Consider the following 25,949-nt stretch of genomic DNA (forward strand, 5'->3'; position numbering starts at 1 on the left):
TTAAAAAACATGTCTGGGCCAGTGCTGTGGCTCAACAGGCTAATCCTCCGCCTAGCGGCACTGGCACACCGGGTTCTAGTCCCGGTCGGGGTGCCGGATTCTGTCCCGGTTGCCCCTCTTCCAGGCCAGCTCTCTGCTGTAGCCAGGGAGTGCAGTGGAGGATGGCCCAAGTGCTTGGGCCCTGCACCCCATGGGAGACCAGGAGAAGCTCCTGGCTCCTGCCTTCGGATCAGCACGGTGCGCCGGCCATTGGAGGGTGAACCAACGGCAAAGGAAAACCTTTTTCTCTGTCTCTCTCTCACTGTCCACTCTGCCTGTCCAAAAAAAAAAAAAATTAAAAGAAAAAAAAAAACCATGTCTGCCCGGTGGGCATCAGTATTTCACCATCACATGGACCACAGTGGACATCTTGGGCTCCTCTTCTCTCTCCCTTCTGATACAAGGGAACTTCCAGCAGTTCTTGAGGATAGAATTAAAGATGAGCTGATGTTGTACAAAAGGATTTTAAAATTCATGCACATGATGGGTCTTCACAGAGTTTATGGAAAATCAGAATTACGAATACCTGGGCATGAATTTCAAAACTGTTCTTGTACCTGAATCAGCTTACCTTTTAATTCCATTTTTCCATGAGCTTTTTGAAGTACCCTCATAGCTGAGGCACAGCACATTCTTCCACTGGTCCCAAGGCTGTTGCCTGTTTGCTGGAAGATGGCAACCACTTCTGGTCATCCAGCCTGTTTCCGGCCCTCATTTTCTCATTGTACTTTGTCATCCACTTCCTAATCGGGCTCCCTAACTGTGGACTGTTTCCATCTGAGTGTGTCACATCATGAGGGTATGCCTTCCTCTGTGCGAGGATTCGAACCAAGCCTACTGCACAAATTATTTCAGTGTGTTTTTCCTAGTGTCATGAGGGTAGAGTTTATTATTGGACAATCTATTGATTTTCCTTTAATTTTTGGTGGTGCTAGTTTGCCTGTTGCACAAGCATAAAATCCAAATGACTTACTCACCCAGGGTTTGACTCCATGCAACCTTTTAGGTTGAGCTGAGTCACTACCCCTAGTACTGAGTACCCTGAGTGACAGATACTTTGACTGCCCCATCCTTCCTTTCAATGCTTGCAATTTTTTAAAAAAATTAGCTTTCATTGTTATCTTCTGCCTTTACTTTCTCTAGGACAATATTTGCATCTTCTATTTCATCTTACTTGTTGCTTACCAAACATTGATTTTCTCTTCTTTCTTTCCAATAGTTCCCCAGTTTTGTTGGTGGCAGAACATTAGGACCTAAGAGCCTCATTAGAATCTCTTACTTCCTGACTTTGTTATGATGATGTCCAGTTCAGGCCAATACAACAGGTGCAAAAACTCCCTGGGAGTTTCTGTGAAAACCTGCTTTTCTGATAAACCAAGCACTGCTCTTTCTTCCTGGTTGTTTCCTTCTTTCCCCATGTGGCATGACTGCTGAGCCTGGAGGTGAAGCTGCCATCTTGTCACCTTGAAGATGAGAGGCACCTGCTGCGCAGAGTGGAGGAGAAAGGAAAACGGAGCCAGCAGTTTTGGTGGCTTCCTTGAACAAGCTATTCTGGGCAGCAGATCTCCAGACATTGTGTTTCTTAGGAAAATAATCTGAATTCTTGTATGGTTAAGTCATTGCAATCACGTGACTCCATTCAGATGAATATAATGCTGACACACCAGTCTTCAAGGCTAAATTGAAATGCATAATTTATGAAGCCCACTACCTCGCCTAAGTCTTCATCATCGATCACATGATGCTCTCCTCTTTAACTCCCCTCACCAAGGTGTGTACTATGTGCTATCTGCTTCATGGCCCAAGAGATACTCTTAAAACATATTCAAGATCTTGCCATCCCCAATCACTCTCCACACTCCCCTTCCCCTGGCATTTTGCAGTTCTTGAATAATCCATATACACCCTAGCATCAGCTTCCTTGCGCTTGTTCTCCCTTTCTGAATCCTGGAATACTTCCTTGATTACCCCTTTCAAACTATCACACAGACCTGACCTCTTCATGCTTTTGCAAAATTCCTTTTGGTAGTGCTTATCACTCCTTCGATTTATATTTTATTCACTTTATATTTAGCACCTGTCTTCCTTATTAGAATGTAAGCTTCATGGCCCATGAATTTTTCCTTCTTTACCAGCCACGATCTCTCCAGTGTTTAAACATTGCACTATTCTCGCACATGGAAAGTGGCCAATAAATAATTTGAAAACAACTAGAAGGAAGAAAAGAAACAAGGAAGACAGGGAGGAAGACCTCAGATCTTGGAACAGCACTCCTTAAAGTAAGAGAAAACGAAGGACTGATTTAGGAGCTGCAATTCTCCTGAGAATGTTTTCCCAAGAATAAGTGACAATTACTTGAGATAACATCTCCCTGGAATCCTCCTTACATCAGAAGATGGGAAAATCACTAAAGCAAGTTATGTCGACACCTTGCTCTTAGAGTTGCTAGAGGGAGTGGCGCTCATGTTGCCAAGGAAACCGTACATCTTATCTAAAACCTCCCAACCTACTACAGATGTGGGAACTGGTCTATAAGTCTTCTTGGGGATTGAAAAATGTATGCTGCTTTCTAATCTTGCCTAACTAGTTGCTTATTGTTAATAGCAAGCCATCTATAGGGTGCTGAAACCGCTATCGATTCTTGTCCCTTTGGAGAAAGACTGAAGAGCACAAGGCCATTCACACACCACTGCAATCCACATGCAAATCACTGTCACTGTTCTAGAGCCATTGCTCAAAGATGGGGTAGGCAGAATTTGTAGCACACAGAGTAGAAGATGCCTGTATCTGTCAGTGTGATACCTGTTTCCCATCAAGGCTTCCATAGCCCAGCTGCTCTGGCACGGCTCCCTTTCTTGGCTTTGCTATGAGTGGTCCCCATACAAAGGTTATCTTTGGGCTTAACACACTGTATTGCTTTCCTCTTTGGGGGTCTTTGAACTTCGTGTCACTTCTTCCCAGATACACATTGATATTTTCTCAGTTTACCCCTTCTCCTCCTTCTTATCTCTGTCTCATTTTTGAAGATTTACTTATTTATTTGAAAGTCAGAGTTACAGAGGCAGGGGAAGGGGGAGCCATGAGAGAGAATGAGAGATCTTCCATCTGCTGGTTCACTGTCTAGTGACCACAACAACCGGCGTTGGGCCGGGGTGAAGCCGGCGTCTTAGAACTCCATCCCATTTCCCATATGGATGGCAGGGCCCCATGCACTTGAGCCATCTGCTGCCTCCTTCCCAGGTGCATTAGCGGGGAGCCAGATCGGACGGGGAGCAGCTGGAATTGCACTGGTGCTCATATGGGATGGCAGCTACACAGGTGGTGGCTTAAGCTGCTGTGTCCCAAAGCCAACCCCCGTATCTCGCTTTGAATGGCACTTCTCCCCTGTCTTCCCTAGCCACCTACCCCCGAATGCTCAAACCCAGCAATACTCTCCTGCTCTCGCCCCTTTACTTTCTATCCTCTGCTCATCTTTGATTTTCTTTGTAAGCGGTTTACTCCTTCATTATTATTCGGTGACTTATTTGTCTCTTTCATGAGAGTGTGAACTCCAGGAGGACAGAGATAACTTTGTGTTCTTAACTATCTGTGAGGAACAGCCCACTGTGATATATAACCATTCCTCTCTCTATTTAGCAGTTGACAGATATTTGGGTTTTACCCAGTTTGGGGTTCTATTTCTATTACAAAGCTGCTAAGAACACTGATGTGTGTGCGGGCGTATGTGTTCATTTATCCTGGGGAAATACCCAGGAGTGGCGTTGCTCTCTCATACAGTAAGGGTATTTAAATGAACATGAGATTGTCAAACTGTTTTCCAAAGTTCTTGCATTCTGCATTCTCAGCAGGAGGATAGGAGATTCAAGATGTTCCACATCCTTGCCAACTCTTGGAATTTCAGTCTTTATTTTAACCTTTCCAGGGGTACGTTACACTGTTTCATTGAGGTTTCAATTTGCATTTCCTAGATCAATAATAACGTTAGGCACTTTCGTGCCTTTTTGATGATTTTTATATATTTTTGATAAAATGTCTAAATAATTTTATTGAATTATTTGTCACCTTATTTTCAATGTTTACTAAGACTTGCTGTAAGAACAATTGTGTGAAAAACATTCTTACACATCTTATAAAATAGTTGAAATGGCATTCTTTATGCTGTTCATAGTTCCTTATTTAAGGAAAATTTATCTCCCTAAAAAACAGCATTACATTTTCCACCATGAAATGAGAAATGCATTCTCATTATATTGCTGATTTTGTTTCGGACAAAGGGAGCTCAGTGTTGAATGTAATGCTTAATCCTGGAAGTTAAGCTATTCTGGGTTCTTGATATATGGGCTCACCTTCCTACAGGCATTGCTACTTTTCCATTAAGCGTGCATGATTTTTTTTCATGCACACTTCAATTTGTTAACATAGATTTCTGAATCTTTGTCCATTTGTTTTGAAGTATCTATTAACAGTACCTCGTCAGCACTTCACATCTATGATTTCAATGTAGTGAGAGCAAACAACAAATGGTGAAAATAAAGCATATGCAACTTGAAAAATGTCTAACAGCTCATTCATTTATTTACTGTCTGCTATAACATGTTCATTCTCCAGGATTATCACGGGTAGCACAAAGCATATTTTTAAAAGGTAAAGATAAGTAATTGAAAACTACAAAATTGAAAATCAAAAAGTACTTATGGTTGTATTATGTACTTGTTTTTAAGTTAACGTGTTGCAAAATATTTTTGACAGCAAGTGGCCCCTGTCTTAGTTTCTCCATCTTTGGTTATGGGTAACACTGCTTCTGCTGCAATGCTGGGACACCTAGAATTTCATTCATTTCCTGGCATTGTTGGAGCATTTCTGGCCTTCTCAGATTGATCTAGTTTAAAATATACTTATAGAGAATAAGAATAGTAATTATTTTCCAAATTTTTCTACATAATTACTTTTTACCTTAAATATATACAAATATTTATACTTTGAGCAGGAGCTTCTAATATGGCGTCAGTATTATGTTATTTATGAATGTGTGGTGTCACCTTCTGAAACAGAATGCATCAACCTTTTATGAATTCTTACCATCTTTGACCTATGTTGTTTTCATTTTGTTTTATTTGAAAAGCAGAGAGAGAGAATGAATCTTCTCTCTCTTGGCTCACTCCCCCAAGTGCCTGCAGCAGCTAGGACTGGGCCAGGCCAAAGCCAGGAGGTAGAAGCTCAATCCAGGTCTCCCACATGGGTGGTAAGGACCTACGTACTACAGCCGTCACGAGCTGTGTGCCCCAGGATGTGCACTAGCGAGAAACTGGATCAGAACTGGAAGAGCTAGCATGTGAACCAGGAGCTCTGATAGAGGATGTGGGCATCCCAAGTGGGTCTTATGATGTAGCCAATGACCACCCCTCCTTTTCTATATGTTTTTGTTGTCAGGAGTCCTATCTTACAAATCTCTATAGTCCTCAAAGTCTCCAAAGAGCTCCATTTGCATTGGAAAGTATTTAATCCATGTTAGATAAAGGAATTGCAGGCATTTCTGATTTTTGTAAGTCATCCATTCATTTATTCAGACCCTCTTCCTTCCTTAGGGGGTAGAGGGGCATGGCCAGCCTGCAGGAAGCTGCAGAGAGGTACAGAGTTGGAAGTTAGAGCCATAGCTCTTTCCCAATGCAGTCTGATTTCTGGGAACATCATATCCACTTAGTGATCAAACACAGGGCTTTCATGAGAGAATGGAAGAGACGGGGAGACGAAGCTGCTGGTGGGGACGGCTAGCGCGGAAGACAGGAGGAAGAGAGGGTGAGCCCTCGAGGAAGAAGTAGCTCTCTCTGTTCCAGTTCCAACAGGCCCAGAGTCTGAGGCAGCGCTGAGTTCTCTTGGAGCGGGACACCAAGGGTTAAATTGCCGTAATAAAATCAGCATGCACACTGCCAAAGAGGCCTGAGCAGACCCTCAAGTAAGTAATTAATTCTGGCTGCTTTCCGCTCTCTAGCTTTCATCATCCTTAATGTTATCTAATTGTAAAATTATTCTTCAAACCTTCCCAGTATAAAGGGAGAAAATGCCCAGATCGAGCCTGCTTTCCTGGAGGGCATGGGGTGCCTCCTGCATCCTGCTGGAAGTACCCGGGATGCTGCTAATTAAGGATGTGCGAACACTTGCAAACTTTTGATCAACTTTCAGAAAACAGCCTGCCAACGAGTTCCAGCCAAGCTCTTCCTGGCGGGCACGGGGTTGCCAGCCCAAGGGAAGTCGGAGGTGGTCTCCGGCCTTCTGACCTTCACAGTGACCTTGATGGATCCTGAGCTGGGGATGCATGGACACACCATGTGTGCAGAGCAGACAGATGTCCCTGACCTGGGCTCCAGTCACCGCTGCTCTTGGGGGTGATACGGTCTCAGAGACCTCCTACCGCCAAGGGTTTTAATTCATGGCGGTGCAGCCAGATAAATCAAGTCTTCACCTTTAAAAGACGTGCGTTGGCCTGTGTGTCTTTCTCTTTCAAACGGGGAGGCCTTCTGCACATGGAGTCGCTGCTCTGTCCACGACTGTGGCCTGGGGGACCGAGCTGTCTTTTCCACTGTGATTACCTGCGGAGGCCTTGGGGTCACTAGGTAGCCTTAGCAACATTAGGGCAATGCGCCATTAAAATAATGACTGTTTGCCTCAGTTTCGTTAAAAAAATAGGAGGGACAGCTCTGAATGGCATCCCGGGCAGGGGAGGAATATCTCATGTGTCCCTGGGGTGAGATATAAAACCGAGGGCTTGACCTCTTTCGCCCATTAAAGGCCTTTGAGTTCTCCACTGTGTCTTTGCTTCCCACCAGACGGGTGGTGGTATTAATTCTGTGGCTGGCGAAATTCTAACTGGGGTAATTATGCTGTCACCCTCTATTCCCCTGGAGATTCCGTTAGAAAAGTTACTCTTTGATCATGCTCTTAAATCCCACTGTGCTGGGCTTTGTAGCATGGCAGGTGAAGAATGGCTATGGATTCCCCATGCCTCCCTCGACTGGGTGAGTGATGCTAATTCTATGTATGCATTCTGGACATGCCTGGGGATCCTTCCAGGGGGAAGCCGTTGTGGTGAGCATCAGCTCTTAGGAGTGAATCTCCAGAAAATAATTTGTGCTTCCAGGCTCTATTTCTTTGACAAATTTTAGTAAAAAGCTCTCGGCAAGCAAATATGAAAGTAAGGGGGCCATTTCTGGAGGTTTGGAGTGTGCAATCTATGAGTGTGTTTGTGCCTGTGTGCATATACGTGAACATGTACAGAGCTAAAAACAAGTCCCTTGGGACAGGCAGTGCTTTCCCACAAACACCCCAGAAAATCTACTGGGTCACAGTGGATTTGATAAAGCGTCTCCTCCCATGGTGGCATGGCCAAGGGAATGCAGGAATTGGAGGTACAGCCTGAGCTGGCCACCTTCCAGGTGATTGTGATTCAAAGCCAACAATTATGACTGACGATGCTTAAAAATTGTGGGGAGGGAGTCGTGGAGACTAAATTTAGACCTCAGTGAAATTTCCCACGTGATAAATTATTATCCTTGAAAGAATCAACCTAACTACAGAGAGCTTTCAGAACTGGATTCTTCAGGTCTGCTGACTACTGAAATCAGATGTGTGGCCAAGTGAGGGGCCCTTGAGTAACTTTACCCTTTGAGTGGGGGACAAACTCACAGAATGCAATACAAGCCCAAACAAATGAATAAATAAACAAATAAAATGTGTTTTTACAGTCTCTTCCTTTGTGTCTTCTCTTTCTGCAAATGTATTGTGATAACTAAATTCAAAGAAATAAGTGATCAGTGTTTCTAATCTTGTGTGGAGAAAAAAAGCCCCTAAATGCCTATCAATAAGGGATTTGCTTTGTAAGTCAGAGTATATAGCAACAGCAACAACAACAACAAAATCATATAGATTCCCCCTTTCGATCATGGAAAGGTTCTAAATTAGAAACTCAGAGACAAAATCCCATTTTTGTATAATTCCATTTTGGTTGAAGTATGTAGTTCTGAATGTATATGGTGCAAGAAATATTTCTGGATATCTATACCAAGTGTAACACAGACTTGATGATTTGGCCATTTTTATCTTTTTAAAATTTTGTTGAACATTTTAAGTTATATTTTATAACTCATATCAAGTCCTGAGTAAAATTAATTTAAAAAAATAAGACCATAGAGAGAACATGGACCCAATTACAAGGTATACCAGTAGCTCCCTTCTGCAGGTGCGAAGGCTTCGCGGTGCAGGGCTGTGTCAATCCTCTGTCACGGAAGACAAGCGCAGAGGATTGGTGTACTGTGAATACAGCGTTTTCTTGGTTGGAGAAAAAAGGCTGCTGAAAATTTGCTCCGAGGTGATACTTGTCAGACGCATTTGAATTCTGCGGTTCAAGCAGAATTCCAGCAAACCCCTCCAACCCGACGCACCCTTTGATGATTACGGGGCCAACGTCCCTTGCACGGGAGAGCTGGCTTGTGCTCAGCTGCAGGTGATCTGTCCTTTGCGGGGTCAGGGAGCCTGGGAAGGGACCAGGAGGATGGTGGTGGCGGAGAGTACAGAGGCCATCTGGAGCCCAAGGCATGTTGGAATCCTGCAACTTCTCACACTGCTGGCAGTAAGTAATAAATGAAATATCAAAGGAATGATAAAATGTTAATCAAATCTATGTCACTACATAGAATCTTATCTAAACTCCTACTGTGAGAGACCAAAGAAAATTTTCAGATGTTACCTGTTAAAAAACGTCCCCTTCATCTGAGTCTGAAAATAGCTCAAACAGCTGGATTTCAAGGAGTGCTTATTATGCACCAGGCATTAATCCAGGGGCTTCACGCGTATTAACTCATTTAAAACTCACAATGAGCCCGAGAGGTAAATGCTGACATTACTCTCCCCGTGCAAACTCTGGGCCGCAGGGAAGCTAAGTCATTTTCCAAAGTTAGACACCTAATATCAATTCCAGAGTCAAAACTGATGCCTTCCCCTCGTTACTCCAAAGCCCACGCAATCCACTATCATTTGAGAAATTGCCGAAAGTAAGTCTTTGCAAATTTTTCTGAGATTCTGTATCTTCATGGGTGAAATAGTCCTAGGATGTCAACTTCAGAATGGTGGATTGCATGAGAAGGCTTAAGGTGTGCTCCTTAACTTATGATGGGGTTTGCATTCTGGTAAACCCACAGTCAACTGAATATTTTCTAAGTCAGAAACGCACTGATTGTACCTAACCTACTTAACATCATAGCTTAGCCTAGCCTACCTCCAACACTTACATTAGCCTACAGTTGGGCAAAATCATCTAATGCAAAGCCTGTGTTAAAAATAACTGCTGAATGGCTCATGTCATTTATTGAATACTGTGGTAAGAGAGAAAAACCAAATGATTGCTTGGCTCTATTTTGCACCATCGTAAAATTGAAAGATCTTAAGTAGAACCATTATAAATCAGAAATATCTCTATTAGCTCTTTCCTATTCTTACGTGAGTTGGCTCTGAGAGAGTGGGCGAGCTACGCTTGTTGGCTATGAAAGCACCATGCCCATATCTTCCCATTTGCTTTCTGCAGACATTGAGATGAGTACATGTAGTTGTGTATACTTTTTTTTTTTTTTTTTTTGACAGGCAGAGTGGACAGTGAGAGAGAGAGACAGAGAGAAAGGTCTTCCTTTGCCGTTGGTTCACCCTCCAATGGCCGCCACGCTGGCGCACTGCGGCTGGCGCACGGCGCTGATCCGAAGGCAGGAGCCAGGAGCTTCTTCTGGTCTCCCATGGGGTGCAGGGCCCAAGCACTTGGGCCATCCTCCACTGCACTCCTGGGCCACAGCAGAGAGCTGGCCTGGAAGAGGGGTAACTGGGACAGAATCTGGCGCCCCGACCAGGACTAGAACCCGATGTGCCGGCGCCGCAAGGCAGAGGATTAGCCTACTGAGCCGCGGCACCAGCTAGTTAGTTGTGTGTACTTTCAATCCATTTCCTCATCCTTTTCAAGCTGTGGTTACCACCACCATGGCACCGTGTTTGTCAAGTAGCAAAAACTGAACACGTGCTCTGGTGAATGATTCCTTCAAGTGTTTGAATTTATGTATGTGTTTAGGTACAGGACTATCAGGTGTTTAATTTTATACCATACAATTATCCATAGAAAATTACAGATAGGTAGAACCATTTAATTATTTTTAGATGCAGAAAGAATTTCCTTCATGGAAAATAACAATAATGCATGAAATATACAGTTGCCCATGAAAAATCTTGACAATATTATCACCAGACCTTGAATAGATAATGCTTATTATGTAATGGGCTTGGAAGGCTGTATTAACATCTGGCATGGCCTTCCTCTTAAAATATACCTTTGTGGGGAAACTCTTTGCATGGGTCCTCCTTTTAGCGTTGAGAACATCTGAGGAGGGGTTTTCTGTAGGTGTCCGTAGAAGTAGTTTTGCTTTGTGCCTTAAACGAATGGAAAAATAATGGCCAGTCCTGTGCACGAGGGAAGAAGATAGAGAGGCCAAACATATAAATAAAACCTGAGAGTGTTCCATCTTGCCTTGCCCTGCGACTCTTCATGGAGTCTATATTTTTACACAGCTTTGTGTGGGTTGAGATAGTTGAAGAATTCCAAGTGGCTGAATGCGACACTGGTGTGGAAGAGGCAGAGGCCTACAAAGTGGAGGAATCCATGATGGGATGCACTTCCCCCTCTCCCTGCCTTGGAGACACAAAATATGAGGGCAGATCTTAGAAAACAGAGTTAAGCATTACAAGAGTGGGACGCTTTGACGTGGGGGCATGTAGCCCTCTGGACTGAGGGAGGCCCAGGGGTATTTATAAACATTTATACCGTGGCATTTATAAACACATTGTGGTTAGATCTTTGAAGCATTTAACATAAAGCTTAGGATAAGGAAGGAATCTTTATTCTGTGACCTGGGGTTTAATTTTGTATGGTTTCATGGCTTCTGTATAAGAAAAAAGAAAGCATTCTACTGAGGCAGGGTTTCGGTCCGGCTTTTTGCCTTTTTAGGTCAGGAATTCTGCTTTACACTAGTTGCTAGTGCTCACCAACACGGCTGCCTTGTCACAACGCTGACATGGAATAGCTTTCTAAATGAATTGTATTGTAATCGTCAACCTGGATTTCCGCTATAAACAGCAGGCATAATCTATAATTCTTATACACGCAATATAAATGGCACCTATAATTTACAGACTCCCTCCATATTTCATAGTCCTTGTTTTTCTCCTTGAAAAACGTATTTCTCTTCCTCTGTCTCTGTCTCTGTCTCTCCCATTCGCTCTCTCTTGCTCGTTAAGCCATAGGCGCTTAGACTAATAAGTAGCATCTTGTGATCAGGGATATGACTAACGTGAGAGCTTAATCCCTCAGCTGTTGAGTGCCTGACTGGGCATGTGACCTTGAGATCAGATTCCAACCAGCTTCCCATCTAGTGGGTAGACTGGCAGGCAGCGGGATCGAAGAGTTCACAGAGCCACAGACAGGACTAACTTAGCCACTGGGGTCAGAAGATCTTAGAAAAAGTCAAAGAAGTGAAGTCTCCATGTCTTACCATCTCATACTCTCCAGTTCATGATAATCTGATACCACTCCAGGTACTCAGTGATGAGCCCTCTGGGCACCATTTGTCACAGTGACAAAGTTTTATTTTTGCTGGATTGACCTCGAATTATTCTTTCAGTTTCTCTACCTTATTCTGAGTTCCTAAAGACACAGGGGGTTTTTAGAAAATGCAATTATGAGAAAAAAATGTGGATTTCAAGTTTTTTGCACTAAAAATAAATTTATATTTTAATTCTACTTTTTTTACTAACTTTTTGAAGTCCCCTTACATCCCCTTTTGGTGTTTATATTTCTTACTATTCACCTTTAACTCATGTGATGGTTACTTCTCTTTTCTTCTCCTTCCTACGATCTACTATATTATCTTGGCTTTAGCTATCATTCCCCAAACACAAACTCTGTGTTTAAATTTCTCCCAGACCAATATGAATAACTTTCTACTAAATGTCTCTGATTAAACTATTTATTCTTAATCTCTCTCTCTCTCTCTCTCTCTCCTTAAACCCTCATATCAAATAAGTCAGCACATTTTGCTTATTCAATCCTAGCAGTAGTTCTTGTCTTAATTATAGTCTGTATGCTTGAATATAGTCCTCTTTATCTTTTCTTTGGAATAGAAAAATAGCTTTTACAGATGTGAGAAGGTGTCAATTGCAACTCCTCAATGCATCCTGTCTTGCAGTGTTCATGCCCTTAGTAGTCACCACTCCCAGCAACCCTGGGGCTGACCTGGCGACTTACCTTGTCCATCAGGATAGCAGCCGTCTTGATGTGCTGGGAAACTTTGTAAGTGCTAGCGCATCCCTGTGGCCTAAAGCTTCCCATTCCAATGCAGCCACCATGCTGTACGGAGAACGGTGTAGAATCGACTGTACAGGGAAGGGAGGCTACATGGGGGAAACACTCCCAATCCAGCCAGCGTCAGCACTGTGCGCAGGCTTGAGTGAATCACTTTGCATTCCCAGCTGCAGCTGAGTTCCCAGCTGGGTGCTGCTGCCCCAGAGACCGCAGGCAACCCCACACAGAGACCTGCCCTGCTGGCCACAGAATCACTACAAACTAAACATTGCTGTTATTTTTAGCTACTAAATGGTGACGGGCTCTGGAGTGCAGTAAGAGAAAACTGAAACATCACGTGCAAGCTTAAACTCCCTTCCTCCTAGTGAGACTCAAATTCTGACCATGCCTTATGAGGATGCACGTGACTTCAACCTCATCTCCTCCTTTCACGTCCCCGAGTCACGCACTGCGCCATCGACCACCGTGATCTCGCTCAGACAGTGGCCCCTGCAGGAAGGACTGTCCCCTTCTTTCTCCCAGGGTCAAGTCCTCCTGCTTCAGAACGTTACGGAGCCACCACCAGCACTGACTCTGCTGTGTTCCCACAGTGCTCCGTCCATGCAGCTTCCTTGCTGTCTTTGTCATGCGTGTTTATATTTCTTTCTGATTGTGTATTTGTTTATGGGCTTGTTTCTCTGATGAAACAACCTTTAGGTTCCAGGAGGTCCCCTCTGGCCTGAGTTTTGCTTGTACATTCTGGATACTATTTTCTATCTTCTACCCATCCGTGAGGTTCCTTCTTAGCAATCATTTCTTCAGGATAGCCTTTCCTCTCCGCTAAACTCTTGCACCTGCTCCTTCTGGGTGAACTTTATTCACAACAACTCTTCTTACCCCCAGAGCTGCTCCTTGTCTTGCATGGTCTTTCTTTAAAAAATATTTTATTTTTTTAATTGAGAGGCAGAGAGAAAGGTCTTCCATCTGCTGGTTCACTCCCCAAATGGCTGCAACGTCTGGAGCTGAGCTCTACAGAAGCCAGGAGCCAGGAGCTTCTTCCAGGTCTCCCAAGTGGGTGCAGGGGGTCATGCCCCTGGGCCATCTTCAGCTGTTTTCCCAGGCCATAGCAGAGATCTGCATTGGAAGAGGAGCACCCAGCACTCAAACTGGCCCCTGACCTGGTCTTAAGTGCCTCTTTATTCATCCATTGCTAACAGGAGAACAAAAAAAATTTTTTTTAACCTCGGACTGATCCTTTGTTTCCTTTCTATCTAGAACAAACTGCTGTACAGAGAGTACTCAATAATCGTTTATACAACAAAGCAACAAATGAATGGTTAAGGAATAAATGACTCTGGTTCATATATACCCTGTCTTGGGCTCTGAATTTTCAGGACTGTTGTGTTCTCAAATGTTCCAGAATTGTGCCAGAATCCCAACAGGCACAACTGTTCTTGCCAGATTTTGGTTGAGAAAAGATCCATGTGCCTATAAGCGTGAAGTATAGTGGGAATATTGCCTTTCTTTATGTGGACTATTCACTTAATGTAGCCTAAACTTGCATTAACTTTTATTAGCAGCCATATCATACTGTTAGTTTATAATGAAATTGTGGTCAAATAAAATCCCCAGGTCTCTTTCCCATGAACAATTGTCACAATGTATAAACAAACTGGTTGAATTAATAGCTGGGAACAGCTAATAGGGAAACCCTATTGCTTAAAATGCAATTCTTTCTGGGCCAAATGTTTGCCCATCTGAACAGTAATTGCACAACGCATTTGCAGCTAAGGCCTCATTAAAACTTCATGCTCACCTGTGCTCCTGCAGCACCAAGAATGCTTAGGGGTTAGGGCAATGGCCAGGTGATTGCCTCCTGGGCTTGCCCAATTGTGAATTTCAGTTAGAGCCACAAAAGTCTGTGCCTTTGTGCCATGATTTATTATAGGGAGTTTGTATCCCAGGGGAGTTGAAGCAATTCAGAAGCAGCAGGAAGAGACAGGGAGGCAGGTGAGCAAAGAATTGAGTGACTGTAAGAGGTATTGTGACACCTTGTTAATTATTAACTCTGGCAGCAGGTTGTCAATTTAACCGGAAGGGGAGGGTGGACCTAATTAAGCATCCAAACAGCATTTCTAAAGAACCGATATAGTCCAGAAACAGGCAGTCTCTGTGGGGCCCGGGCACAAATAAGTTTTACACCTTGAGCCCAAGGGAACCTGGCTGTGTTCCAGGATCCTTGGCCATGTAGCCCAGCAGCCTAGACTGTGTACCTGCACGCAGTGTGGTTGCAAGCACAGCACGTGCATCGAGCCACCTCCATTATCAAACACACAGTAGGTTTTATGGTGAACTTTTAACCCAAGCTAAGATGAATGGCACATAGGAGACATAATTTTTCAGATTACTTTAGGACAGGTGTCTATTTTTGGCTTAGAATAAAGTCATTGAGGGAGCATCCTGATGTGATTGATTTTGTTAAGACTCAAATATAAAGCCGATCTTTTCTTAGGGTCATTTTGGGGAAACATATATCAATATCATATTTATGTATGAGATAGAAGGTCGGACTAGATCAAAGAGCATCAATATCAAGAGGTTGAGTCAATGGAATAACGCTACCCCTAGGAGGAGGCAGGGAAGTCAGGACTTTCATGGTGGTACACAGAGTGTAAGAGGATGCGGCCCAGGCTGCTATGATCTGGGGGTTCCCCAGGCTCAGCAAGGTGCTGGGGCTCCCTCGAAGTTCTTCCACCTTAGTCAAGTCAGCAAGTCTCACTTCGTCTTGCACCTGCAGGTCTAAGACCCAGGAAGACACCTGCCTCCCACAGTTGTTCTGTGGAGCCTGACATCCAGCACGCACCTTGTCTCCGCTGGCCTTGCGCCACAGAGGGCTGGCAAATAGAAGACTTTCCCTGCTGATTTGCATCTGGCTGTTAGGGACTACTTCCTGAAACAGTCCCTGGAGTATGGCTGGTGTGTGGGCTGGGCGGCTGCAGGTGACCCTTAGCAGTGGAACGAACCCTTCGCACTGACTCAAGAGAAGGGCTTCCAGTCTGCGAAACAGGCTGTGTGTTTGGGCTGCCAGCACAGATCACTCTGCACACTCTTTTTTTTTTTTTTTCTGTGCATGAAAGTGGAATGTACCCGTTACAGAAAACTCAGGGAGTACAGAAAAGTCCAACGATGGAATAATTCAACTACTCTGACACAACCTCTCTTACAACATTAACATTTTGGTCCATTTGTTTCCAGATCTTTTTTTCGTTACATATTTATCTGACTATTTGCAAGTTATATATATTCTCTTTTCCTCCCTCTAATCTTAAGTGTAATTTAACCAGAAATGAAATTGACTCTTTAATCATTAATGTTAAGAATGAAAGGAGATCTTCAGTGACTCCTGCATCGGATGATATATTCAGCAGCCTTTTTCTTCCCCCAGCCTTACCTTCTGCCTCGTCTCTCTGCCATAATCGGAAGTATCGGAGTTAGTGACTGTTAGGGTTTTACCTTACATATCTTCTCTTTAAGATTTATTAGCTTGCTAGTTACATATTCTAAAATGGACCTAAATTTTTTTAAAGATTAATTCGACCATTAGAAAGCAGAGCTACAGAGACAGAGAGAGGGAGAGTTCCTCCATCGGCTATCGGCTGGTCCACTCCCCAGATGGCGGTGACGATGGGTGCTTCCAGCCAAGTTGAAGTCAGAACCTCATCTGCATTTTCCACATGGGTAGAAGGGGCCCAAACACTCAAGTCATCCTCTGCTGCCCTCCCAGGTGCATCTGCAGGGAGCTGAAGGGGAGCAGAGCAGCCTGGACCCAACAGGGCACTCACAAGGGGTGTGGGGTGGCTGCACCATGGTGCCACATGCCAGCCCTGAAACTCTTAAAGAAAAAGAGACAGAACCTAAAGAAAGTCATCCGAGACAGGCTTAGAACCCACAAGGAGAGATTATACATGAACAAAATAAAAAACAAACAAACTCCACAAGTTTGACAAGAAACGGAAGGCAGAGCTGACGGCTGTGGAACCCTGTACATCTCTGATCAATGCAGTAGTACTAAGCATTGTGCCATTTGAGGTAAACTTCGAAAAACATATTTGCACCATGTCGTTGTCCCTCCGCATCACCAGTGCAGTTACTGAGATGTTGCCGACTCAGGCTCAGCCCTAAATATGAAAGATCAGTTGCTAAAGTGTTTATAGCTGGCAGTGTACACTTCCTTTGCCAAATGGCATTAACCTGAATAACCTGTGCAAGTTAGGGATAGAGTGTGCCATCTTACAGATGACGACACTGAGGCCTGGAATAGCTGTTATTTTCCCAGGACCGCTCACCCTGCACGTGGTCCAGTGACCTAGTGGGCCAGTCACCGATTCCACGCCTGAGGCTTTTCCTGGGTGTTCCCAGGGCATGCAGTGTGAGTCAGCTTCCGTGTGTGGCCCAGGTCAGAGTCTGTAGTTGAAGACATCAAGTGCTTCATCGACTCACTAAGAGTCTCAAGTCTGATTTTTCCCCTTAAAACCGAGTCAATAGGTTTATTTAAGTGCTATCCACAGAATAAATGCACATTCCTTTCTCATCAGTGTTAATTTTGAGCTGCATTGAACACAACTCTGCACAAGCTCACTCTGCAAGCAGAAGCATTGCATATCAATCTGATGTTTCCAGTTTTTTCCTATTTAAATTGTTAAGTGAGAAGAATAAAAAAGATGACCCCTTTCTTAAATATATAGAGTGGGATCCCACTGAACGCAATAATTTCAAAGGTTTTTTGGAGGCAAAAAAGTTGTGAAAAATACCTACCTCTGTCACCGTGGTCCTCTTCCTTCCATGCTGCATGGACTACATTATTCTGCTGTCACCGCAATGGGTTGACTCATCCAGATTCTCCCTGATGTGGCTGACCGAGGGCTTGGCCTGTCATTGGCACGGATGGCATCCTTTCTCGTTTTTAATCTAAGTGCTAAAGGATCTTGATCTAAGTCTCTTGTAGAGGATAAGAAACAGATATCTCTTCATTAAGGAATTAGGATCAAAGGAACACAGTAATTTACTCTCTGTGGAAGGGATATAGGGAATGATATTCCAATTCACAGCAAGAAATTTTTTTAAAAAGCACAATTTTGAAAACCTGTTATCACTATTTTTTAGAATTAATTATTTACCTTAATTGAGGTTCATAGACCAAGTTCAGGCTTTCTAGTCTAATAATTGATTTTCAGATCCATTTCAAATTGATCTTGTCATTGTAGTGCTAATCTGAGGAACAGAAAGTGGAAATTTAGGCTTCCGTGTCTTTCTAGAATGTTCTTTGATCTTCGGCTATTACAGGTGATGGAGTCACCTAGCGCCATTGCTTTTTCAGTGAGAGGTAAAATTTAACCTCCAATGGGAAGTGTTTACTGAAACTGAACATTTTGTTGGGTTCAGAAGTGGTTGCTGCTGAGAATAATGACATTTTAAAGGAACCAAACTGTTGTGAAATCCTGTCCGTGCAGATCGATTTGGAACTAGAAACAGTGAGCCTTTCCAATAACTTACTGTGCATAATTTACAATTACCTACATAACCCTTAAATGGAACTTTTTTGATTTATGTGGATGTAACAATATTTGTAACTTCTTTAAATTATGTGTTATTAAATACAAATTATATCAGCTGGTCACCACCTTGTATTTTTCCCTTCTGTGAGATGTAAGAAGACTTTTAGAAGTAGTACAAATATGCTGAAATTCTTTTCCCAGTTTGATTTTTCTCTGGATGTTAAGGAATGTTAACCTTTGTGAGGTCCTGACTAGGTGTGGGGCAGTGAGCCAGGTGCTCTTTGTAAATTACTTCATGTAAATTTCACAATGTTTCTGTAAAACAAAAACTGTAGATGTCCCATTTTGCAGATGTAAAGACTGAGCCCAGACCAGATAAATATCTGGACCCCAAATCACACAGCTAGTAAATGGCAGAACTGGCATTTGAATTCAGTTCTGGTTCCAAAATCCTGCTTCATTTCTTGTTTCTCCAGTCTATTCTGAATTCCCAGAGGCTAACCTGATGGAAGCCCTCAGTGTGAGCAAGCCAGTGATCCACTCGCTTTACTTACCATACTCCCCTGCAAGTTCATTCCCTTAAATCTGTTAGCCCTGGAACACTAGGTGTTAGGACTCCTCTGGATGGCCGGCGCCGTGGCTCAATAGGCTAATCCTCCACCTTGCGGCGCCGGCACACCGGGTTCTAGTCCCGGTCGGGGCGCCGGATTCTGTCCTGGTTGCCCCTCTTCCAGGCCAGCTCTCTGCTATGGCCAGGGAGTGCAGTGGAGGATGGCCCAGGTGCTTGGGCCCTGCACCCCATGGGAGACCAGGAGAAGTACCTGGCTCCTGGCTCCTGCCATCGGATCAGCGCGGTGCGCCGGCTGCAGCGGCGGCCATTGGAGGGTGAACCAACGGCAAAGGAAGACCTTTCTCTCTCTGTCTCTCTCTCACTGTCCACTCTGCCTGTCAAAAAAAAAAAAAAACAAAACAAAAAAAAACAAAAAACAAAAAAAAAAAACAAAACAAAACAAAAAAAAGGACTCCTCTGTAGCCCTGGAGAGAAATCAGAAGGTGTGTTAGCCTGCACTTAATATAAGCACCACATTTACATAACTACTGATTACATTTACATTCTCTGTCACCGCAGGCTCTACCCAATCAGGTGATGTAACAAACACCTAGAAGAGAAAAATGTATTAAAGAATCCCCTATTCGCACCTTTTAAAATAACTCTTCTGCAATTTGCAAGCAGGCTAAGTAGTAGGCTAGTAGGATACAGAACCCTCAGTGGTCATAATTTTTTGCTTTGAATACTGTGGGTACTATGGAGCAAAACTAAAAGTTTGTCTGAGTTAGCCAATAGAGCTTAATGGCTAGAAACAAGTCGTGCTTTTGATACGTCCCCAGGTAATAAGACTCAGGGCCGTGCCACACTCTACCGAACGCTAAGACTTTGTGAGGGGTAGAGTACTCGTGTGCAATGAGCATGCGCCTAGCATGTGACCGGTCTGCAGACTCATATCCCAGACTCTTTGGGCAAGTTATGGATCTGTTCCGGGCCTCAGCTTTCTGTGTGCAGAGGGATGAAGATGATACCCCGAGTAGCGGAAAATGACCGAAGTGGAATGGGCCCGGCCCTGAGGCTGTATACAGAGTCCGCGCAGAGCGCGCCTGCCCAGGTGTGCCGTGGTGGTAGCTGGCTTGGTGCCCTCAATCTCTCGGTGCCCTCATTTTCTCATGATTGGGATCAGGGTCTTGAGCATTTTCTCCTTGTTAATTGAATGACTAGTTCTGGATAATGGATAATTCTCAATTTTCTATTTTTAGAAAGTATATAAATATCTAAATTAGATTTAGGCAAAGGGAGCTGCAGTATTTGATATCCGAGAACATAATTGGGTTGCTCCGTGTACCTACACAGTAGCAAGCAAACTTTAACTCATTAATCTGTAAAGGACTTTGATGAACCTTTGAACTAGATAAAAATATGCCAGTCATGGCAAAGTTCTGCTCTATTCTTTGAGAACTTTCAAAGGACTGAAAGTGACTAATATATTGGGTTTTATAACATCATCTGCCAGCTCTGATCTGAAATCTTCAGAGGATTCTCGCTGCCTCCCAGTCAAAGCAAAGGCGTTTAGGGAGAGCGAAAACGTCGTGCCAGGAGCCCGGAGATGCGGGTGCAGCTCTTCCCTCTTCTCACCCTCGGCGATCCTGGGAGAGACGCCACGCCCCCCGGCCTCAGTTTCCCCACTGTGAAATAACAGTGCGAGAGAGGCTCACCTGCTCCTCCTCCTGCCCCCACCCCTCTCCACACCCTCCGTTCTCCCACATCTTCCCCAGAGCAGGAACGCCCAGCCCCCACAGGAGCTCATCCATCCAGGACCAGGGTTTATAAATTCTGCAGCTTCCATAAATCTGTCCCCCACGTCCCCTGCCGGAGGAGCCTCCGCCCCAGCTGCTGCTGCAGCACCGCGCACTCTCCGCGTTGGCCTGGCCACACTCCACCGCTGCCTTTATCTCTACACGGTCAGACCTGCATTTAATGCATGCCTCAGGATTTCTGGGCTTTTTTTTTTTTTTTTTTTTTTTTTTACCCTTTGTCTCTTTTTCCTCCTGGTTCAAGGAGCTAGACCCACGGCAGTGCCTTTCCTGCCTGCTCTGAGCTCTGAGTCCTTCCCACGGGCCCCTTTTCTGTGTGTCTGTCCCCACAGCCTGCCACAGTGCTATGGCCCCAGCCCTACCACCTGTTCCGCTCCCTTTTCTGTGTGTGAGAAAGCTGCGCCCGAGGTTGCCTTCATTCCTCAACTCCTCCCCTCCCGAGGCCTTCTTCTCTCATTACCTGGGCCCCCACGGCACTACGCAAACTCTTTCCTGCCATTTCCACCGCTGACCAAGCCCCTAGGACAGCCAACCTGCCGTTCTCCGCCCAGCTCAGTCTCCGTCCCCTTGCTCACCTCTCCCTTAAGTTCTTCTGCGTCACTCGCTTCCCTGGAAGAAAACGCTCGTCTACAAATAATGGGAACTGATTCTCCTCAAGTGGCCAAGAAACGTATGAAAAATAACATTCAACCTTACTAGAAAGCAAAGCAAGCATAACTTACAGTGAGATCCCTTTTTTCCATCTTTGTTACTTTAACAAGAAACACCCACTGTAATTAAGTTTAAGGATCAATAAACACATTTGGTGAATAGTAGTTGCAGTATGATTGGTATGATCTTCCAGAAATTCTTTTAAATCATGTATATACCATGTCAACCAAACTTTAGTAATCTATGGTAATTTCTTATTGCCCCATTGTTCATAATAATGGTAATTAGTAATTCTCTGACAATTAAAAAGTAGTTCACATCTGTATAATGGAATACTCTATGGCTACTAAAATGGTGCACGAATAATTAACTGGTATGGAAAATATTTTATAATACAGTCATGTGCTGAGCAATGATGATATATACGACTATAAGATTATATATTGCTAGTGATGTCAGAGGCATCCTAATTTGTGCAAACAAATCTATGATGTGCACACAACAAAATCACCTAATGATGTATTTTTCAGAACATATTCTTGTTGTTAAGCTATTCATACCTGTGCACATTTAAGTGAAAAATCAGTTTACAATATGATGTGTAAATTACCTGCAGTTTTTTTTCTCGGTTTTCTTTTCTCTCTCTCTCTCTCTCTCTCTCTCTCTCTCTCTCTCTCTCTCTCTCATACTCATTTTTTCTTTTCTTTACTTTTATATACCCTTAGGGCTGACTTTCAATAGATCACAGCGAGGGAGCTGCTCTGCTACGTAGGAAACCCCGACCCAGAAGCAGGTCGTCTACAAATGGTTTAGCGCCAGGTTCCCCACGAACATGCGGTGCGTGATGGGTGAGAGGGCGGCCCCCTTTCCGGCAGCGCCCCGTTTCCCGGGACGAGGGCTCTCCGCACCGGACCCTGGTCCAGGCGCGCGGCAGGGGGAAATTATCTACAGTTTTAAAAGTGTTTTCTCGTGTACCACATATCGAGGTCTGCATGGACCAGGGTGCTCGTCTAAGCACTCTTCCAGGCTGCGAGTGTGTATAGACAGCTGTAACCATAAACACAGGTATTTATTATAGGGACGATCTCCAGGTGGCGAAGCAGTTGCCGGGCTTCCTACGACGGCTGTGCATTACTTCAACAACCGTGAAATATCGGTGCCTTTAGAACAGACAGCAGCGCATCCAGCTTTCAACGCCTTGCTCTTGGTTCCTTTGCAAGTCTTGTTTCCCACGTGCCTGTGCACGTGTCGTCCACCATAGGTTTTGTTTGCTCTGTTGCATCGGTTTTCTTCATATGGTGTTACATGTGAAGTCTTAAGAAAGTCCATGGAAAAATGTATATTCTTAAAAATACATGCATCCCTTGGGGGCTGGTGCAGTGGCTCACTTGATTAATCCTCCACCTGCGGTGCCAGCATCCTTTATGGGCGCCGGTTCTAGTCCCGGCTGCTCCTCTTCCAGGCCAGTTCTCTGCTGTGGCCAGGGAGTGCAGTGGAGGATGGCCCAAGTGCTTGGGCCCTGCACCCCCATGGGAGACCAGGAGGAAGCACCTGGCTCCTGGCTTCCTACAGGCGCAGTGCCAACCTTAGTGGCCATTTGGGGAGTGAACCAACAGAAGGAAGACCTTTCTCTCTGTCTCTCTCTCACTGTCTAACTCTATCTGTCAAATTAGAAAAAAATGCATCCCTTCCAAACATTGTCTTTGCACCAAAGGAAGCTTATCTTTTAACTACATTCCCACAAACTCTTTGAAGTATATGTAGTCAAGGAGTGTTCTTGTTCCATCTTCTCCGTCTGTCTCACAGCATCTATTCTTCTCATCCTCTAACGACCAGACTCTGGCCACTGAGGCCACGTCCACTCAAGGTCACTTCTGCATCCTCCCACATTGCAGTACCTTCCACAGTCTCTTGAACATCTGAGGCCCCAGATGAGGGCTCCAGGAATGAGCTACCACAAGCATGCCTTCCTCGCTAGGGACTCTTACCCTGGAGCAGCCGTCTCCACCCATGCATACTGCTGTCCTCAACGTGAAACAGCACCAGGAGCCTGCCTGGAGGGAGTATCTAGTCCCCCGCTTCTACAACACTCTGTTCCCCACTGAGGATGCGGTCTGGGGCTTGAGGTGTCCTCCCAGGGCTCCGCCCCTCCCCTCCTCTCCTAATTACTTCTCCCGCTTTGCTAAGCAAAGCACGCCTCTCATCCATCCTGATCCTTCTGTTGTTGTCCTAACCTGTAACAGTCTCCTAGGTGCCAAAGGAAACTTCTCCTTGGCTGCTTTCCAGACATTCCCTTTTGCCTTCATTCACAGAGTCATCAATGACGTCATAATGAGGGCACTGGCCCTTGGTTCACCCGTGTGCCAGATCCATGGCCTGATTCTGGGCTCTATACACCATGGGTCATTCTACATTTCTCTCTATTTTACAATTAGAACACAACTGGGAGGTGGCTGTCATGGAACAGGCATCAGCACATTTCTTTGAACCAAAAAGTCAAGTCAGATTTTTCGGATAGGACAGGAGTCTAACTCTACTGGCAGATTTGTCTGAGAGACTCATTTCTCAGTTGTTTTATGTGATTGACAGTTCTCCACAGTTCAGTGAGCTAAATCTGAATCTCTAAATGTTGCTACAAACATCTGTAAAGTGTGTGATGAGATGAAAATTTTCATTGTATTACCAAAGGGCATTTGAAATACAATATTACTTTGTTTTTAAACAACTCTTTCTGTGTATGCTGTGTGTTAAATGTTAGCATTTTATTAAAGTGTACTTCTGTGTGAAGGAGTGACTGATATAATTAATAGCCATCTGATAGCCTCAGTAAAGCCTATAAGTATCCTTTCTAGAAACTGGGGAAGCTGTGCTTAGGATCTGGGTAAAGGCAAAAAATAAAATAAAATAAAATAAAATAAAATAAAATAAAATAAAATAAATAAAATAAAATAAAATAAATAAAATAAAATAAAATAAAGCCTTACACAAGTCAGGTTTTTCTTCCACAAAATTGAAGGTTATCCTCGTAAGGAAAAGGGGTGCAAAACAGAGAGAAGACAGAATACGAACTATGAACTCCCAGCCAAAACGAATTTATTCACAGAGGTGGGCAACTGCTGATGTACTCACAGACCAGACACGTGGCAGAGAGCACGGCCCTCAGTGGGCTGGGCCTTATATATCTCAGGGTGGGTTAAGGGTCTGGGGCGGGAGGGCGCTAGATGGAGACGAATTTCTCCATATACATTTTTCAGGTTCAGCCCTGGCGTTCAAACCTGGGAAAGAATGCAGGGGATGGGGTAAGGAACAATACAAGGATGAGACTGGAACTGGACTTGACAGGATGCAGGAGTTAGGGGTGAATTCTGATTTTATCTAGCGAGGAGCTGGAATGGCTGAGCTTTCTATCCTGTGCAAGTCATGTTTCCTAATGTTTTGCTTTCCACAACATTGAGGGCAACCCTAAACAAGTTTCCAGCTAATCATGAAACTGTTTCATCATAGACCACTTAGGGATATTTGACATATAACTTAGAGGGAGTTGAGTGACAGCGCTGTAACAAAACTTCCATTCTCATCTACTTATTTATGTCAACAAATGTTTCAGCATGTCTATCTACAAAAACTGAAACTGGAAAATGGATTTAATGCTTGACGATATCTAATTCCTGCAGTAATGATGGTGTTTGTAAAATTTAACTTCTAATGTTAATAATTATTTATCAAGATTTGTAATATAATAATGTTAATGATAAGTCAATGCAGGGAAATTATTTAGTACTTAGATCTTGATGGCTGGGTGAAATAATAAATAAACACATGAGTTTTAATTTACATACCTATTTTAGGTACAGAGATGAGTGATTAAATCTAATGGAAATCACAGATCAAGAAGAAAAATGAACAATGTAAAATTACTGACTCCGGCGCAGCTTGTGAATGGTTTTAAATGGATAATGGAGGAGAGCAAATGACTCTGGTATTTATATTCAACTTGATATATTTCAAAAGCGATAAAATAGTTTTCTTTTAAAATGTCAGGAGTTATAATCTACCAGAGATGGAATCTTTTGCAATATTTTGAATTTGTGCTTAAAATCTAGAAGTCAGCCTTAAGATTGTCTGAGAGTCTAAGTTTTTCAGCAGCTTCGGGGTACATGAGCAGAGATGACTAGAAACGTAAGCACCCTATAAGGCAGGGTGCCTTGTACCTGGTGGGTGCCCAGACAACACTGGAGATGGAGTAAATCTACAGCAGGAATTAAGAGAAGCTGGAAACAGTCATGTTATCTGCAAAACCCTGTAAGATGGTACATAATTCTTGGCTGACTGCCTCCCGATGAGGAGCCTGGTCCGCTGGTCACAGCCAGGGGAATAAAATTGACAGTGCAGTCCCCACCTCCCTCACGGTTACCGTGTGTCTCCGGGTTAACTCTAACATAGAAAAATATCCCTAGAAAATGTGTCATTCTGAGTACAAATCACCAACTTTGGCCTCTTAACCTCTATATCAGAAGCTTACATGGACTTTAAAATGTTTTTAATCAGGGGCCGGCATCGTGGCATAGCATGTAAAGCTGCCACCTGCGATGCCAGCATCCTATATGGGCGCTGGTTCCATTCCTGGCTTCTCCACTTCTGATCCAGCTCCCTGCTAATGGCCTGGGAAAAGCAGCGACAGTGGCCAAGTCCCTGGGCCTCTGGGGAGTGAACCACCTGATAGTAGATCTCTCTCTCTCTCTGGGTAACTCAGACTTTCAAATAAATAAAGAAATCTTTTAAGAAGTGTTTTTAATCAAGGGCAGGCATTTAACCTAGTGGGTTAAGATGCTTCTCGCATCAGAGGGCCTGAATCCAACATGTGGCTGTGGCTCCTGATGCCAGCTTCAGGCTCATGCAGATCCTGGGAGGCAGCAGTGACCACCCAGCTGGACTGGGCCCCCCTTCCTAGGACCCCAGCATCGGCACAAGTGCCC

The 25,949-nt window shown here is 44.1% G+C and overlaps 1 long non-coding RNA gene across 1 annotated transcript; it reads right to left on the bottom strand.

Annotated features, from left to right (window-relative positions):
• Positions 1-8,111: 8,111 nt before the first annotated feature.
• LOC138849775 (uncharacterized) lies at positions 8,112-12,653 on the bottom strand. Its single transcript, XR_011388922.2, has 2 exons — positions 12,368-12,653; positions 8,112-8,656 (listed from the first exon to the last, which is right to left on the bottom strand). It is a non-coding gene; the product is annotated as an uncharacterized LOC138849775 (long non-coding RNA).
• Positions 12,654-25,949: the final 13,296 nt, after the last annotated feature.

The sequence above is a fragment of the Oryctolagus cuniculus genome, chromosome 5, assembly GCF_051225735.1.
Source record: "Oryctolagus cuniculus isolate XC-2025 breed Fujian yellow rabbit chromosome 5, ASM5122573v1, whole genome shotgun sequence".
Lineage (NCBI taxonomy): Eukaryota > Metazoa > Chordata > Mammalia > Lagomorpha > Leporidae > Oryctolagus > Oryctolagus cuniculus.